Source organism: Octopus bimaculoides, chromosome 9 (genome assembly GCF_046866305.1).
Source record: "Octopus bimaculoides isolate indiv1 chromosome 9, ASM4686630v1, whole genome shotgun sequence".
In the NCBI taxonomy this organism is placed as follows: domain Eukaryota; kingdom Metazoa; phylum Mollusca; class Cephalopoda; order Octopoda; family Octopodidae; genus Octopus; species Octopus bimaculoides.
Genome location: NC_142936.1, coordinates 23,360,452 through 23,376,543, shown reverse-complemented (window position 1 = coordinate 23,376,543; position 16,092 = coordinate 23,360,452). Strand labels below are relative to the sequence as shown.

The following is a 16,092-nucleotide window of genomic DNA, read 5'->3' as shown; positions in this document are numbered from 1 at the left end:
AGAGAAATATTAAGTTGTTAGCAATAAAATGAACACATGGCGTTTGCTTAGTTGAGTTATAAATTGGCCACTTGACCCTTCTAACCGCTTCTAGGCCATGAAAATTTAGAATTAATATAACAGGTACCCCCAACGAAATCTGTTGTCCTCAACAATATGTCTCTCCTTCTGACTGGTTTTGCATGGTTATAAATACTAGAATTTGGTAAGGCAAAATCAGTTAGCGAACAGAAACCAACTAGATATGGCCACAAGCAGACAGCCACTTGAAACAAACGGCCAGAGGGAGAAAGAATGCTATAACCAGCGACTATGAGACACAACTTCCCTCGACTCGTCTAACTTTTATTAGCTCACTTTCTTTTCTCTACAACATTACCCTATCTCAATCTTCTTACAACTACAATGAGAACATGCAGACAAATTATACAAATAAAAATTAACTCTCTTAACCTCGCATACATTTCCATTTATATTATTATACACACCTTGCCCGTCGAGGCATGGCATTACATTAAGTAACAGTAAATAAATGTTTCTTTATAACTTCGATCAATGTTCTTCTTTCATCTTGCACATCTGCTATATCAACACCCGTTACAATTATACTTATCCTTATAAATGGTAACCAATAGATATCATAATACATACCGTTACAGCTGGTGACCACTGACACCACCTTAACCAACCGTTACAATTGCCGTTACAGATCTATAATAAAGATGTAATTTTCTCTACGGATCTTTTAGTGTCAAATATTTTGAATTTCTCAAAATTTTGTTAAAGGATTTCTGGACGTACCTGTCACGCACGAGGATTTATTCTACTTACATTCATGGATGTGTAATTGTTGAATATTGTGAACCAAATTCTTTTAACACTGAGTGCTTTATTGATATCTGCCAGGATTTTTAAATCCCTTTTTTGTCTTACACACACACACACACACACACACACATATATGTGTGCATGTGTGTATGTGTGTGTGTATGCATTATGTTTCGTGTATGAGTGTGTGTGTTTGTGTTTGTATCTGTGTTTGTCTCCCATCAACGTTCGACAACCGGTGTTGGTGTGTTTACTTCTCTGTAACGTAGCGGTTCGGTTATAGAGGCTGATAAAATAAGTACCAGACTTTAAAAAAAAGTGCTGGGGTCGATTCGTTCGACTAAAATTCTTCTAGGCGGTGCCCCAGCACGGCCTCAGCTTAACGACTGAAATAAATAAAAGGCTTGTGTGTGTGTGTGTGTGTGTGTGTGTGTGTGTATGTGTGTGTGTGCGTACCTGCGTGTGTGCGTGCGCATGTGTAGATATCTATGTATATGTATAGATATATACAGTCATATATTTATGCATGCGTGTGTGTGTGATAAGGATAGAATGTCTGTTTTGTAATTTAATTGGTTTAGCTTTAACATATGGTCTCAGATCAAGCCACTTGCCCAGCATGTACGGCTTCGAAATTATTTTAATGTCTTTGGAAAGGTCAAGAAATTTAAACACATTTGTCTTGGAACGTTTAAAAGTTATTTAAGTATTTCCTAACGACTTAGATAAGCCGCTTCCCACCTTATTCGCCCATCACTCCTCTTTTCGAAATCCCGCCTACACCTACTGAGCACTCTAATTCTATAGTGCAACATTTGGTTAATCTTTCTTCTGCAAATCTGCATCCCACTGGCACTTTCACGCTTAGGTATCAACCTACAGAGTTTAAGTAATACGTCAACTTCAATTTCATAAAAATTATGGGCTTGCTCTCTTTTCCTTGGACTAAAGAATAGTTAAAAATATGAAACAAATGAAGAGTGTATACGCGCACACGTGTCTGCTGTATGCGCGTGGATAGGTGGCCTGATGGTTACTAAATGTGTGTGCGTATGTGAAAAAATATTGATGTTCGTGCTTTTCTGGGAGTTGTAACTTTGTAAGTGGAGTGGAACAGCTGTAAATGTAATGAGGTGGCTCCATAAACACAAGACCGTTTTGCCAATCGACAATTCTATCTCAATTGACAATATTGTCAATACATAACCCTAATCAGCCAGTCTTGTCAATTTATAATATTGATCAGCTAATCTTATCAACTGACAATACTAGTTTGCCACTGGTATCAACTGACTATACTTGTCAACCAATATTGATGTCTCCTTGATCAGGGCTCATCATTTCACGTTGCTCCAGTCCAGTCAGCTTAAAACGAATGTCTGTCAAATACCAATGCAACACTACTTCTTTAGCTGCTCCGTTAGGTCAAGGGTAAGGGGACTGAGAGAGAATCGATGTCTCTTGTGACTAAATACACACCTAAAACAATTATACACTCCAGTCATATATATATATAATTCAAACAAACTATATTATTTCAAATGAGTTTATAGCTAATATTGGCGTTGATAACGTACAAAAATCATAGGCATGCTGTAGCCTTGAATTGGCATTGAAACCAAGCAGATATTTTGTCAGTCAAGTGAGAGAAAAGAAGATAAACGTGAGGGCAGCAGAAAGCTATAAAACTCTCACCATCTTTTTACCTCGTTCGATCCAAATCAAGTGTCGTAGGTGTACACGTATTCATACTCACACGCACTCGCACGCACGCACACACACACACACACACACACATACACACACACACAAATGGACCAAAAACACAATAGACAAAAACATTCGGACAGACAGACGATACAAGGCGGACAAGAGAAACAACAATTTGAGAACATGGTACATAATTACGAATACAAACAACAAAAAAATAACAGGTGTCTTTCAACTGAGAACGAATCAAATTGAGCTGGCGTGTATAAAATGAAAGCCAAAAGGCAGGAACATAGGAGATGGACACAAGAGGTGTTGACGATGCACACACACACACACACACACACACACACACACACACACACACACACACACACACACACACACACACACACACAATTAAGATTCAGTTGAATTAGACTCTTAAATTAAGGCACTTCGCTAGGTTGGAATAATATACACACACAAAAATATTAATTAAATATCAAACTTGGTACATAAGTACTTGCTGAATGATATTATTGCAGTGTGTCTAGTCAGTTAGACCTAGTTGAGTGAAGAAATCCGCTCTTAGCTATTCAGACATGTACTTTATATCAAATATACTGTCCATAATATTTACGAAGGGCAGATTCCGAGATAGGTAAATAAAATATGAGTAACAGAAAGGTACAGGTCTCAATCCATTACGGCCGTTTCCAGCGACTCCTTTGATTAATTAATGTAAACATTACATCTTTGTAAAGAAACCGTTTTCGTCATGTATCTATCTCGGTTCAAGACTAATAACTTTCATATATAGTTGATATAAAATATTTTGTATTTTTATTTTTAGTGGATTTATACTTTTCGCATAAAAACTTAGGTATATTTTTTTGACTATATTTTTTATTTTGGTTAGTAATAATATCAGATTTCAATCTCCCTTTAGGTCCTTTATTCTTTTATATATTTTTTATTGTATATAATATATAAACCCTTTATTTTCGTTTTTAATTTTATTGTTATTATTCTTTTGTTATTTTTATTTTTATTGTTTTATTTTTATTAATAACCGTTTTATAATTTTTATATATTTTTACCTTTTTATAATTTTTAGAATAATTTTTTAATATATTTTAAAATCTTTTTATATATTTTTTTTGCATATCTCGTTGTATATTTTATATTTTTATATATATTATATTCCTTTACAAGCTTAAGTTTTTAAATTTTAAACTTTTGTATCTGAATACACTCCTTTATATATTTTAAATAATTTTAAATTAATTACCTTATATTTAATGCCTAAGTTTTAATATGTCTTATCGTCAGCCTCCCGGATCTAAGGCATATGTTCAAATAATATTTTACTTTTATTTTATTGGCAGCTCTTTTTATAAATTTTATATATCTTCATGCTTACCCTATTATTATTTATATACTCTACATTTCTTTGAATTTTAGTTTTCTTATATCTCATATCTTAATGTATCTCTTTTTCTTACAATTTCAAGTACACTTATAATTTTCTTTACCCATGTTTAATTTCTAATTTATTGTATTACTATAATATTGTAACTATGCTAAATTTTAGTAGTCCATTTTATCCCAAAGCAATGTTTCCCACTCATAGTTTAGGGTTTTCCCATATAACCCTTATTCCATTATCTTTCAAAGTCTTCCTTCACTAATATGGTAATTAATAACGGTTGGATCAGCTTGCGTTCTTTTTTCATTCTCTTTATCATCCCTTTCCAATCCCTCACTTCCTCTGCCTTGCCCATTTGCAGAGATAAAACCTGTGTATTGGTTCCATCACATACGACCTTGATTATTTAGTAGGTTGACCTGAGCACAATTCATTTTCTTACCACTGACCAGTAGGCATTAAACAACTTCTTAATAAATAGATCTGGACTATTGAAGCCGCACCCTCCTTTCTTGTTAGAAGTATAGGTATCTGGATCACTAGAGTAAATTATTCCTTCCCTCTACTAACCCCTAATTTTCTCTGTTCTGACCAAATATACACTATTCTGGTAAATCCATTCTGCCAACTGAAATAGTAGCAGAATCAATGTGAACGTTTTTGCTCCGTGGGTTTTAAACTATGTTAAATCATTCTGAATGTCCTTTATTCCGAAGTTTATGAATTCTTCTGACGAAAACGGTTTCTTTACACAAATGTAATGTTTTCATTAATCAAAGGAGTCGTTGGAAACGGCCGTAATGGATTGACACCTGTATCTTCCTGTTACTCATTTATATTTTATGTGTATATATATATATATATATATATATATATATATATATATATATATATATATATATATATATATATATATATATATATATAAATATGCATATCTTTCAAAAAGGAAAAGAAAAGAATGACTTCACTAGTAGTTCTAATCAGTTTAATTTTCTAATAATATAATTTTACCGTTTAGCTTGTAGATCTAGTAAGTTCTTTGTTAACTTCGGTGGGGAGATAGATATTTAAAATATTCTTTGTTAACTTTTCTGGAGAACCTTCTCGCATTCGTCGGTGGCGGTTGTCAAACTGATCTGAGGGTTTGTTGTGCTGTGTGATTCTACATATAAGAGATCTGGATGTCTGGAGTGGGAGGTGGGGCTTGTTAGTAATAAGTGTGTGAGTGAAGGAGTTTTTATGAACAAGAGCTGAAAGAAAACAGTGAATGGTAAAGACAAGATAATTGATTGAGGGTGGAGTTGGGAGGTGGCGAGTGTTTTATGAAGGGCTTGTGAAAATGTCCTCCTGTTGGTTCCATTTGAATAGTTGACCTTTGGTGAAAAATATAATGGTCAGCTGTTTTTCAAATTTTCTTATGGCTGAATCAACTGTCTTAATTTTATAAAGAGAAGCTTCGGTAACTTTCCATGTTAAAGATGAGTTTAGGTGTGTGTATCCTGTGGTGGTGGTGGTGTTAATGAGGTGTAAGATACATGTCTTTTGATAAAAAGGGGATGATAATAGAGAGAAAGAAATATACATAAGGTTAGTTTTGGAATGTTTGTTGAAAGAAATGTATTTTTTAATATTGGTTTGGGAAGCGGGCTTGGGGAGATCATGCTAGCTCACATAGTTATTTTCCTACATATAAACAAACAAAAAATATACATATATATATATATATATATACACACACACACATACGCACATATACATACATATATATGCATACATATATATACATACATATATATACATATATACACGCATATATATATATATATACACACGTATGCATACATATAAATACACACACATATGCATATATACATACATATGTATACACACACATATACCCAAATGTGAATACATATACACATACACACAAATACATGCATACATATATGAACAAGAACAGCGGAAGCTACGTGAACAACAAGTAAGGCAGCTGGAAGATGAGAGGCGTCTGGGTCATGCAGTGCAACAAGCACAACAGGGTCGGTGGCTGAATTGGGATGATGTCGAAAAGCTGGAATTGAAGTGGTCTGATTGGTGGCGGTTGAGTGCAGGACATTTGGAAGCTCTGATCCAGACTGCGTATGATGTGCACCCGTCTCCAGCAAATCTCAAAAAATGGAGTATCCAAGAGAGTCCACAGTGCCACTAGTGTGAGAAGTATGACAGCCTCAAACACATGCCGTCAGCTTGCCCAAAAGCACTCCAGTCTGGATAGTATACATTTAGACGTAGCTTAGTGCTAATCGTTGTTGCTTCAGCTGCAAGAGAGGGTCAAGTGCCTGAACTGAGCTTGCACAAGACAGCATTTGTGAAGCAAGGTGTGAGGCCAAAGAGATAGAAACCTCGGCATGCCGAAGACAGAAAATAAGAGGTTTTCGTGGACAACCCATTGCCTGAAAGCATCGTTGTGTCAGCAGTCCGGCCCGACCTGGTTTTGGTAGATGAGGCTCAGAGACATGTGGTCCTTGGGGAGCTTACTGTGTCATGGGAGGAGAGCATTGCTGAGGTCCATGAGCGGAAGCTGTTGGGCTATGAAGAGCTGGCATCTGCGTGTATGTGTGTACGTGTTTGCTTGTATGTGTGTGTGTGTGTGTGTGTGTGTGTGTGTGTGTGTGTGTGTGTGTGTGTGTGTGCGTGCGTACAAGCGCACGGCTTAGTGGTTAGGGTGCTGCACTCATGATCAAAAGATCGTGATTTCAATTCCTGGTCCGGGAGACACGTTGTGTTCTTGTTGAAAGTACATCATATTACGTTGCTCCAGCTTAGTTAGCTGGTGAATTTGAATGATCCTGCGATGGACGGGTATTGAGTCCAGTGAGGAATATATACGCCATAGAATCCGGGAAACTGGCCGTATGAGCCTATGGCTCAAAACGGACCTTTGATTACACAGACAGACAGACTGACACTTACACGCACACACATACGCACACACACGCACACGCACGCACCTTCACATACACATGTATGTATATTATATTACATATGTAGATAAAAATCACAGAAAACTAGTAAGATTATAAGGCAATAAATTGACAAACAAATAATACATGGAATTAGACGAGAAAAACATGTGAATGTAAAACAGTAGAAATATGAAGTTGAACGACAGCAATAGAAGTGGACAATAAAAAGAATATGTGAATAGAAGGAACAAGAGAATGTAAAGTTTCGGGATACAACCTTTATTAAAGAAGAGAAAAAGCATTAAGAGAAACAAATTTACTAGGTTTGTTTCCATGGCAGCCCAAATGTAAAAATATACATATTTTACTTACATAATTTTTATGCTTGAGTGCAACAAGTTAATCCAGGGTAGCATCCAGGAACTCCACTTACAGGAACAAAGTTTGGTTTGGCACAGTTCGGAGAGCAGAAAAGCAATTTACCGGCAACATTTCCTGGGCAGAGTGGGGCTGTATGGGAGAATAAGGTAAAGGGTTAGATCTATTTAACTCAGATTTCTGAGAACCAAATATAACAAAAATACCAACGGGTGAAACCGTGTTATTTATATTAGCTTTTCACGCATAAAAAAAGACCTGACTGTATTGTATTGAGTTAATTTGATTGAATTTAACATCGGGATTAGTGCTCAGTTGTCCAAAATACCCCTGGAAAGACTGGTTGCTACTAGCTGGAATGCTTTTTATCAAAAGTCTATGCCATTAGGATTGTAATAAAGGTTAAACAGCAGCAACATCTGCTATAACAACAACAGCAATGGAAGCAACTATAGCAACTATGAATATCAATATGTATCCAAGGAAACCACTCATGGATTATTCTCAATAAATCAAAACCACAGAATTCGCAGTTAGAATCGCCCTTCCAGAAATACAATAAAGAAACTTTGCATATAAAAAGTAGGTCTGTACATAGCAAAAAGAGAGGGGTGTATACAGGGTGTTCGAGTTAATCTTAACATTTTTGCATAAAAGGTAAAGAAAACACAATATGTTATCCCAAAATACAAGTATTTAAAAAACCCATAAAGTATCAACTAGATTATGGCCGGGAGATAACAGTTTTTCTCAAATGATCCACCCTCAGCTTGCACCACCACCTCAAGACAGCTCTGGAACCTGGCGCATAAGTTCCTCACTGTGTCTCTGGGAAGGTCTTCGAACACCTTGATCTTGGCCACTAGCTTTGTCTTGGTGTCGCAGGTAGAGCGGTTGGTGTCTTTCTCAACCGTGCTCCACACATAGTAATCCATGAGATTACAACAGAAGGTCAAAAACTTGGACTGGTGAAATCGTTGAAATTCTCCAACAGTCATTTCTGACTCTTTTCGAAAGTATGGCCAAGAGCCGAATCCTGCTGCCGCACATTTGGCCATCTAGCAGCAACTCCCTAAAGCCAAAGATTGACCAGTCTCCAGCAGCTTCACATAGCCGTCTGAATGGAGTTTAAGGTCCTGTTCAAAGATGTGGGGTTAAATATCCGACTTGCAGACGCAGTCAGAATGCTTGCTGTGCTTCCTTCTGCTGGCCACGACTTCGTAGTTTCCGTTGCAACTGTCTATGTCATGCCTTACAGCCTTTATAGTATTCACAGAGCATTGAGCAGCAGTTGTGATGTTGGGATTTTGACGCCCGATGAGGATCGTCATGATACAAGTTACTCTTTCCCAATATTCAGATGCCTTCCAATCCTCCATGTCAGCAAACTTTTTCTCAACAACAACTTTAATTTTAGTTTGCATTACCACTAGATACAGTAATCTATACTATAATAATAATAATAATAATAATAATAATAGAGAGAGGGAGAGAGAGATATTACCACGAAAGAAGTCTCAAAAAATTGCGAACGATATTTACGGTTCCGCGAACAAATATTTGTTCTGCGAATAACCGGGACCGCGAATGCCGAACGGCGAATAAGCGGGGGTACACTGTATATGTATATATATATATATATATATATATATATATATATATATATATATATATATATATATATATATATATATATATATATATATATATATGTATATATATATATATATATATATATATATATATATATATATATGTGTGTGTGTGTGTGTGTGTGTGTGTGTGTGTGTGTGTGTGTGTGTGTGTGTGTGTGTATACATTCACTCTTACATGCATACAATGTTTAAAGGATAATGATTATAACAAGACCTGTTCCCGCTTGTATCCCTTGTCCTCGATGATCTTTTGCTTGAGGGATGAAGCATTGGAGAAACCAATTTTTGAAGGCCCTCGGGTTCACGGACTTGTAGATAAGTCCTGGTTTCATCATGAACCCAGCAGCATTGCCACACATATTTAGCATCACTCCTTCACAACCTTGCTTACTAAGTAGGTGGCCAGTCAAAATTTATTCTACATTAGAAACAGAAAGAGAACATATACGTACATATATGGCTGTGTGGTAAGAAGTCTGTTTCCCAAGAACATAGTTCTTTGCATGACACCTTGGACAAGTGTCATCTAATATAGTTTGGGGCCGACTAAACCAGAACGATTTGCAGAGAAAAGTGACCCGTAACTATCTTGCTAAAGTTTATGACCAAGAAGCCAACAACATAATTAAGATAGCTAATGAACTTCAGGAGAGGTATAGAAAAAGAACTGATACATATCTTTCTCCAAGGAGCGTTGTTAAAATCTATTTATCAGAACAACAGAAAAAAATGGACCAGTTTACTGATAAGCTAGTACATGGGTACTTGGCATGTAAAACACAAACCATAGAAGGGATTGATCATGTGAAAAGCTTGACAAGGTGTAACGACAAGTTTATGATATCCCACTTTGAATGCTACATCCATGCAATTCTAGAACATGTTTCCCCACCAAACATCTACAGCATAAAAGGCAGAAGACGTTGACAGACAATAAATGTAGGCTAAAGCTGAAGACCGAAGACATCAACCACATTATTGTCAACTGCGCGAAAATGTCTTTCAAATATTATTATCCCATGGAGCATGATTCGGTGGCCAGAACAATCTGGAACAGTATAACAAAAAAGAAAATACAAACGAAGTCGACTATATTGACACCGAGAGGTCAAAAGAATATTTGGTGGAACTTAAAAATGAAAACAGCCACTAAGTTAAAACATAACCGGCCAGATATCGTTGTGTGGGAGCACAAAGAAAAGACTTGTTCTGTTGTAGAAATCAGCTGCCCTTTGGACACGATGGTGGTTATAAAGACACATGAAAAAGAGGACATTTATGGACCATTGATAAGGAGTTTGCAAATCCAGAACCCAATATACACTTTCAGCTTCATACCCATTATTGCTGGAGCAACAGGATATACCACCCAGTCTGCAGCAAAGTATGGCTGAACTTGGAATCTTGGGGAGAGATGCAGATCCTTAATTCCTATGCTACAAACGATTACAATATCTGAAACTATAAAAATCTGCAAAACCTTCTTAAGAAGTAAAGGATGATGGTTAAAACAAGATACTTTCCTTCACAACCTTGCTATGATGTAGGTGGCTGGTCAAAATTTACTCTAAATTAAAATGAGTAAGAGAACATACATACATACATACACTCACATATATACACACAAATATATATATATATATAAACACGCATAGATGCATGAATATATATGTACATGTATGTGTGTGTGTGTGTGTCTGTGCCTGCGTATGTGTTGTATGTATGCGTGTATATATGTGTGTATAATATGTAGATAGTTGCCGAGGCTGAAAACTTACTTGGAATAACTGGTGGTGGAAGTGGTGGTTTAATTGGTGGAATAGGGGGTTGCGGGGGCCTGTACATACGGCGATAGCCACCATGTCTATAGTAATAGGCCTTTGTTTGAGAGATGGCTATCACACATAAAATTAAGATGACTGCTTTCATGTCTTCAAATTTACTGCGAGACGACGATGACGAAGTGAAATGAAAGGACTTATTTTCCTTCAGTAGTCAATGCTAATATCGTATGGTCCAAACTATCTCTTTATATATACACAGTTACCTGAAAAACAGTGATAATAATAAATATAATTTATACTTAAGCTTCAAAGACAGCTACGACAATGTGTACGATACGTTAGAATAAATACACATCTGAAGAATCCATAATATATGATCGCACAAACACACATATATACACATGTACATATACTATATACTATTAATACATACATCTATCTCCACACGCACGTATATACTAAATACATCGTCGTCTGTAAACTTGAAGATGATAGAGAAATAGAAAAAGAAGTTTAAAAAGCCTAGATGAAAAGATAAGAAGCCAACGATCTATTGATTTGTTGGTATGTTGTTTGTGTGTTTATTCATTTTCTTTCATTATTTATTTCAGCTGCACTATAATGGCGAAGTGTGAATTGTAATAATATTTACCCGAGGGAAATATAAGGCACATTATTTACAATCGCTCTTTTAACTCGTCACGTTTTTCATTAAAGATCTTATTAAATACGTGATGTTGTTGTTGTTGACACTAGCTGCAAAAAATAATACACATACCGATAATTATATACATACTTCTTCATTGATTTATTTATTCATATATTCAGAGCTGGAGGTTACATTTTTTTACATTACGATTGACTTTTAAGCATCGCTGGATCATTGGGTCATGACGTTACCTGATAAGCCAGCTATTGCAAAAATCCGAGTCATAAAGACACATTGTAACAGATAGCATTTTAAATGCATTGTTATGTATGTATGCATAAATATGATATATGTAATGATCGTTGTTTAGTACTTAAGATACGTCATTTCTCTTAAGTTTCAATATCGATTTTCAATGTGATTCAAAGTTTTATTTGCAAATCATTTGCAAAATTCCAATTCATAACGAAAATTAATATTTCGTTCATATCTTTGAAAATGTTTATTGTTTTGTGTTCCAAATATGTATAATGTTTGCATGTATAATATATTTTATTCGGTATAAATTTCGTCTGATTTTCTTCAATACTATCAGAGTAATTGCAATTTTATTGAATTTTTTTAGGGGTGAACAAACTTCTGTGGGAGAGAGAGAGAGAGAGAGAGAGAGATATTACTGATAATTTCAATTCTAATAAATTATTTCTCCTGCCATTTTTGCACTGGACATTGTTATTGTATCTGCAGGAATTCTAGTTTGTGTACTGTGGTGAAAATCTTCATTGTGATTAAAATGGCACCAAAAGGAAAAGAATTGCCTGAAGATTTGAAGAAAATTATTTTTATTTTGCACATGAATGATTTAGGATCTAAATTAATTAGCAAACGAATACGTAGCGTAAACACAGTTGCCAACGTAATTTAGAAGTACAAAGGTACTGGACGGTTAAGCAATAAACATCGTCCAGGTCGTTCTATTTTAACTACCCGTGATATTCACCGCATTCAACGTTGCGTGATGGACGATAGGCGTCGTACCGCTTCATCTTTGGCCCAAGAAGTGTCTTCTGTTAGTGGAAAGAGTGTATCCGCCCAAACAGTTAGCTGAAATTTGAACCAGTGTGGTCTTCATGGACCCATTCCTCGTAGGAAGCCTCTCCTCACTACCAGGCATAAACCAAGCCATCTTTCTTTTGTCGAAACCTATGTGAGTAAGGGGAAGGAATTTTGGGGAAAAAATCTTTTTTCTGACGAGAATAAAATCAACATGTTTGGTCAGATGGTATTAAATGAGTATGGCGACGATCAGGTGAAGATAATAGACACAAATGCACCGTGCCTACCGTGAAACACGGCGGCGGAAGTGTTATGTTTTGGGGATGCATGAGTGCGGCTGGTGTGGGAGGACTCACATTTATTGAGAGAATAATGGATTCAAAGCTTTATTGTGACATTGCAGAAAACAATGATGAAAGCATCAAAGAACTAGGAAGACATTCCATGTTCCAACATGATATGTATATAAATATGTATATGTATGTATGTATGTATGTATGTATCTATCTCCATATATATATGCATATATATATATATATATATATATATATATATATATATATATATATATATATATATATATATATATATATATGTATATATATATATGTATATGTATGTATTATGTGTGTGTGTATATATATGTATGTATTATGTGTGTGTGTATGTATATATATATATATATATATATATATATATATATATATATATATATATATATATATGTATATATATATGTATATATATATATGTATATATATATGTATATATATATGTATATATGTATATATATATGTATATATATATGTATATATATATATATATGTATATATATATATATGTATATATATAAATATATATATGTATATATATATGTATATATATATGTATATATATATGTATATATATATATATATGTATATATATATGTATATATATATATATGTATATATATATATATATATAAATATATATATATATATAAATAAATATAAATATATATATATATATATATATATATATATATATATATATATATATATATATATATATATATATATATATATATATATATATATATATATATAAGTTTGAAAAAGAACACAGTAGTTGAGATATACGGAAAAAAAGTCAAGGTAGAAAATGCCAAAATAATAAAAAAAAACATTTCAGTACCGGTTTCAGTCATTGAGACTTTTTCAACTGTAAGAATAGAAAACAATTAGATTTTGGAAAAATTAAAAGAAAAGTTTTTAAAAAGAATATTCGCATAATATTCAAATTACAAGGGGCATTTTCCTTGTTTCTGCCTGTCTCTGTCTCTCTTTTTTACTCTTGTGGGTTCGAGGTCGTTGTGAATTCTTGGCAGAGAAGAAGAAGAAGAAGAAGAAGAAGAAGAAGAAGAAGAAGAAGAAGAAGAAGAAGAAGAAGAAGAAGAAGGAGGAGGAGGAGGAGGAGAAGAAGAAGAAGAAGAATACGGGAGTGCCATAATAGTAGTTGGATGTTAAATGGTCAAGTGCCCTGAAAGTGACTTGTTGTGGATGGTAGTAGTGACTGAATTCTTGAAACATCTCTTTTGAATGTATTGTTTATATTTGTGTAGGTGTTATTCTAAACAACAATAGTAGTAAAGTAAGGAAGGAGATGGCGGAGAAGAAGAAGAAGAAGGAGAAAGAGAAGAGAGAATAACAAGGGATGCAGGTGGTATGATAGTAGTAGAATGTTAAATGGTTAAATGACCTAAAAGTGGCTCGTTGTGGATTATAGCAGTGATTGGGACTGCTTTTAAATGAATTCTTGGGTATCTCTTGAATGTACCATTTTTAATATTTACGTGTGTGTTATTCTAAGGCCGTGGTGGATATGTCGTTTGTTGTAGATACGTTCAAAAGGGGTCTGTATTTTGTAATAAAGAGAGTCTCTTTACTAATTCGTTGGCTACAAGTCGTATCGTCCCTGAATTGGTAGAGGGGAAAAATTCTGAAGTTTGTAATTTTATTATTGGCGCAAATGTCGATTTGTTGGCTGAATGCTATTTTTCTGTTTTTGGGAATTTTGATTTGAGATCTGTGCAGAGCCATCCTTTAATGTACATTATCTTTTGTTTGGCCTATGTATTGCTCTTGACACCCAGAGCAGGTTATTGCGTATATCGGGTTCTCCGAAGCACATGTGAAGCTGTATTTCCCTGTGAAACGTTGTCCCTGTTTGAAGGAGAACTCTGATCCCTCAATTAAATTGGTGCATATCCCACAGTTGGGTCTTCCACATTTTTTAACTGACGGTTTCTGTGTCGTTGTTGAGCGTATTCGGGCTTGTGTTAGGAAACTTTTCATAGATTTGGGTTGTCTCTTGCTTTTTATGATGGTATGTGTTTGGAGGATTAAGTTCATTATGTGGTCCTTTTTTAGTAGGGGAATGTTTTGAAGGATGGTGTCGAAGGTTTCATTGTTAAGAGGATTGTGTGTGGAGATGTATGGTAGGGCCTTTGGTTGCAAATCCTTCTTTAATTTGGGATGTCTGGGTTCGTGGATGTTGAGTTGCAGGGCACGTTGAAAGCATATATCAATTAGTGAAGATGGGTAGTTCCTGGTGATGAGTGTATCCTTTATGACTTTTGGTTAGTAGTTTATTGCCTTAACCAATTCTCCCTGGCTTGATAGAGATAGAGATAGATAGATAGATAGATAGAGAGAGAGAGAGAGAGAGAGAGAGAGAGAGGAAGAGAGAGAGACTGAGAGAGAGAGAAAGAGAGAGAGAGAGAGACGGAGAAAGAGGATGGGGAGAGAGAGGAGAGAGAAGAGAGAGAGAGAGAGAGAGCGAGAGAGAGAGAGAGAGAGAGAGATTTTTTCTGTCGCTGTCACAGATTTTAAAATTTTGAAATAAAGCGAAAAATTTCAAATTTGGTATATTGAATCATTTTTAAATGATGAATCCGGGCTCTATCCGTAAACAGGATTTTTTTTTACATGACAGCTGTGATAAAATGAAAGTAAACATTAGAAGAGGTCTTAATATGAAACTTATGCATGAGAGTTAATACATACAGAAAGAGAGTGTGTGTTAAAGAGTATGGTAAATATATATAGAGAGATAGTTTGATGATAATAGATAGGGAGTGGGTGAGTTGTCGATCTAAAACCCGAGTTATTTCTCATAGGAAATTATATATTTGTTATTATTATTATTATTATTATTATTATTATTATTATTATTATTATTATTATTATTATTATTATTATTATTGTTGTTGTTGTTGTTGTTGTTGTTGTTGTTATTATTATTATTATTATTATTATTATTTACGAACGAACGACATTGTCTGTGGGACGCAAAATTCGAAAATCAAATTCGTTTTTCTTCGGGATTCACCGTTTCAGAGCAATTTTGGGCAAAACACACATACATTCGCATTTGTATTATAGATATATATAAAAGTAGAATAATGTATAGGAATTGCGTCAAGTGATTTCATTAGGAAGTCTTGTGGGATAGAAGTCATAACTTCTTGTATTCTCCCTTCAAATTCTTTTAAAGTCTTTGGTCTGGTAAAGTATACTTGTCCCTTTAACCAATCCCAAAGAAAGAAATCAAAGGCTTTTAAGTCGGGACTGCTGGCTGATGACTCAGGTAGACCATGGTAACCCACCCA

The 16,092-nt window shown here is 34.8% G+C and overlaps 1 long non-coding RNA gene across 1 annotated transcript in view; it reads right to left on the bottom strand.

Moving 5' to 3' along the window:
- The window catches only part of LOC106877281 (uncharacterized), a 13,088-nt gene extending 2,101 nt beyond the window's left edge, over positions 1-10,987 (bottom strand). Inside the window, exons 1-2 of the long non-coding RNA XR_008264876.2 lie at positions 10,730-10,987; positions 7,291-7,428 (exon numbers count right to left, since the gene is read on the bottom strand). This is a non-coding gene — a long non-coding RNA (uncharacterized LOC106877281). The remainder of the gene's footprint in view (positions 1-7,290; positions 7,429-10,729) is intronic.
- Positions 10,988-16,092: the final 5,105 nt, after the last annotated feature.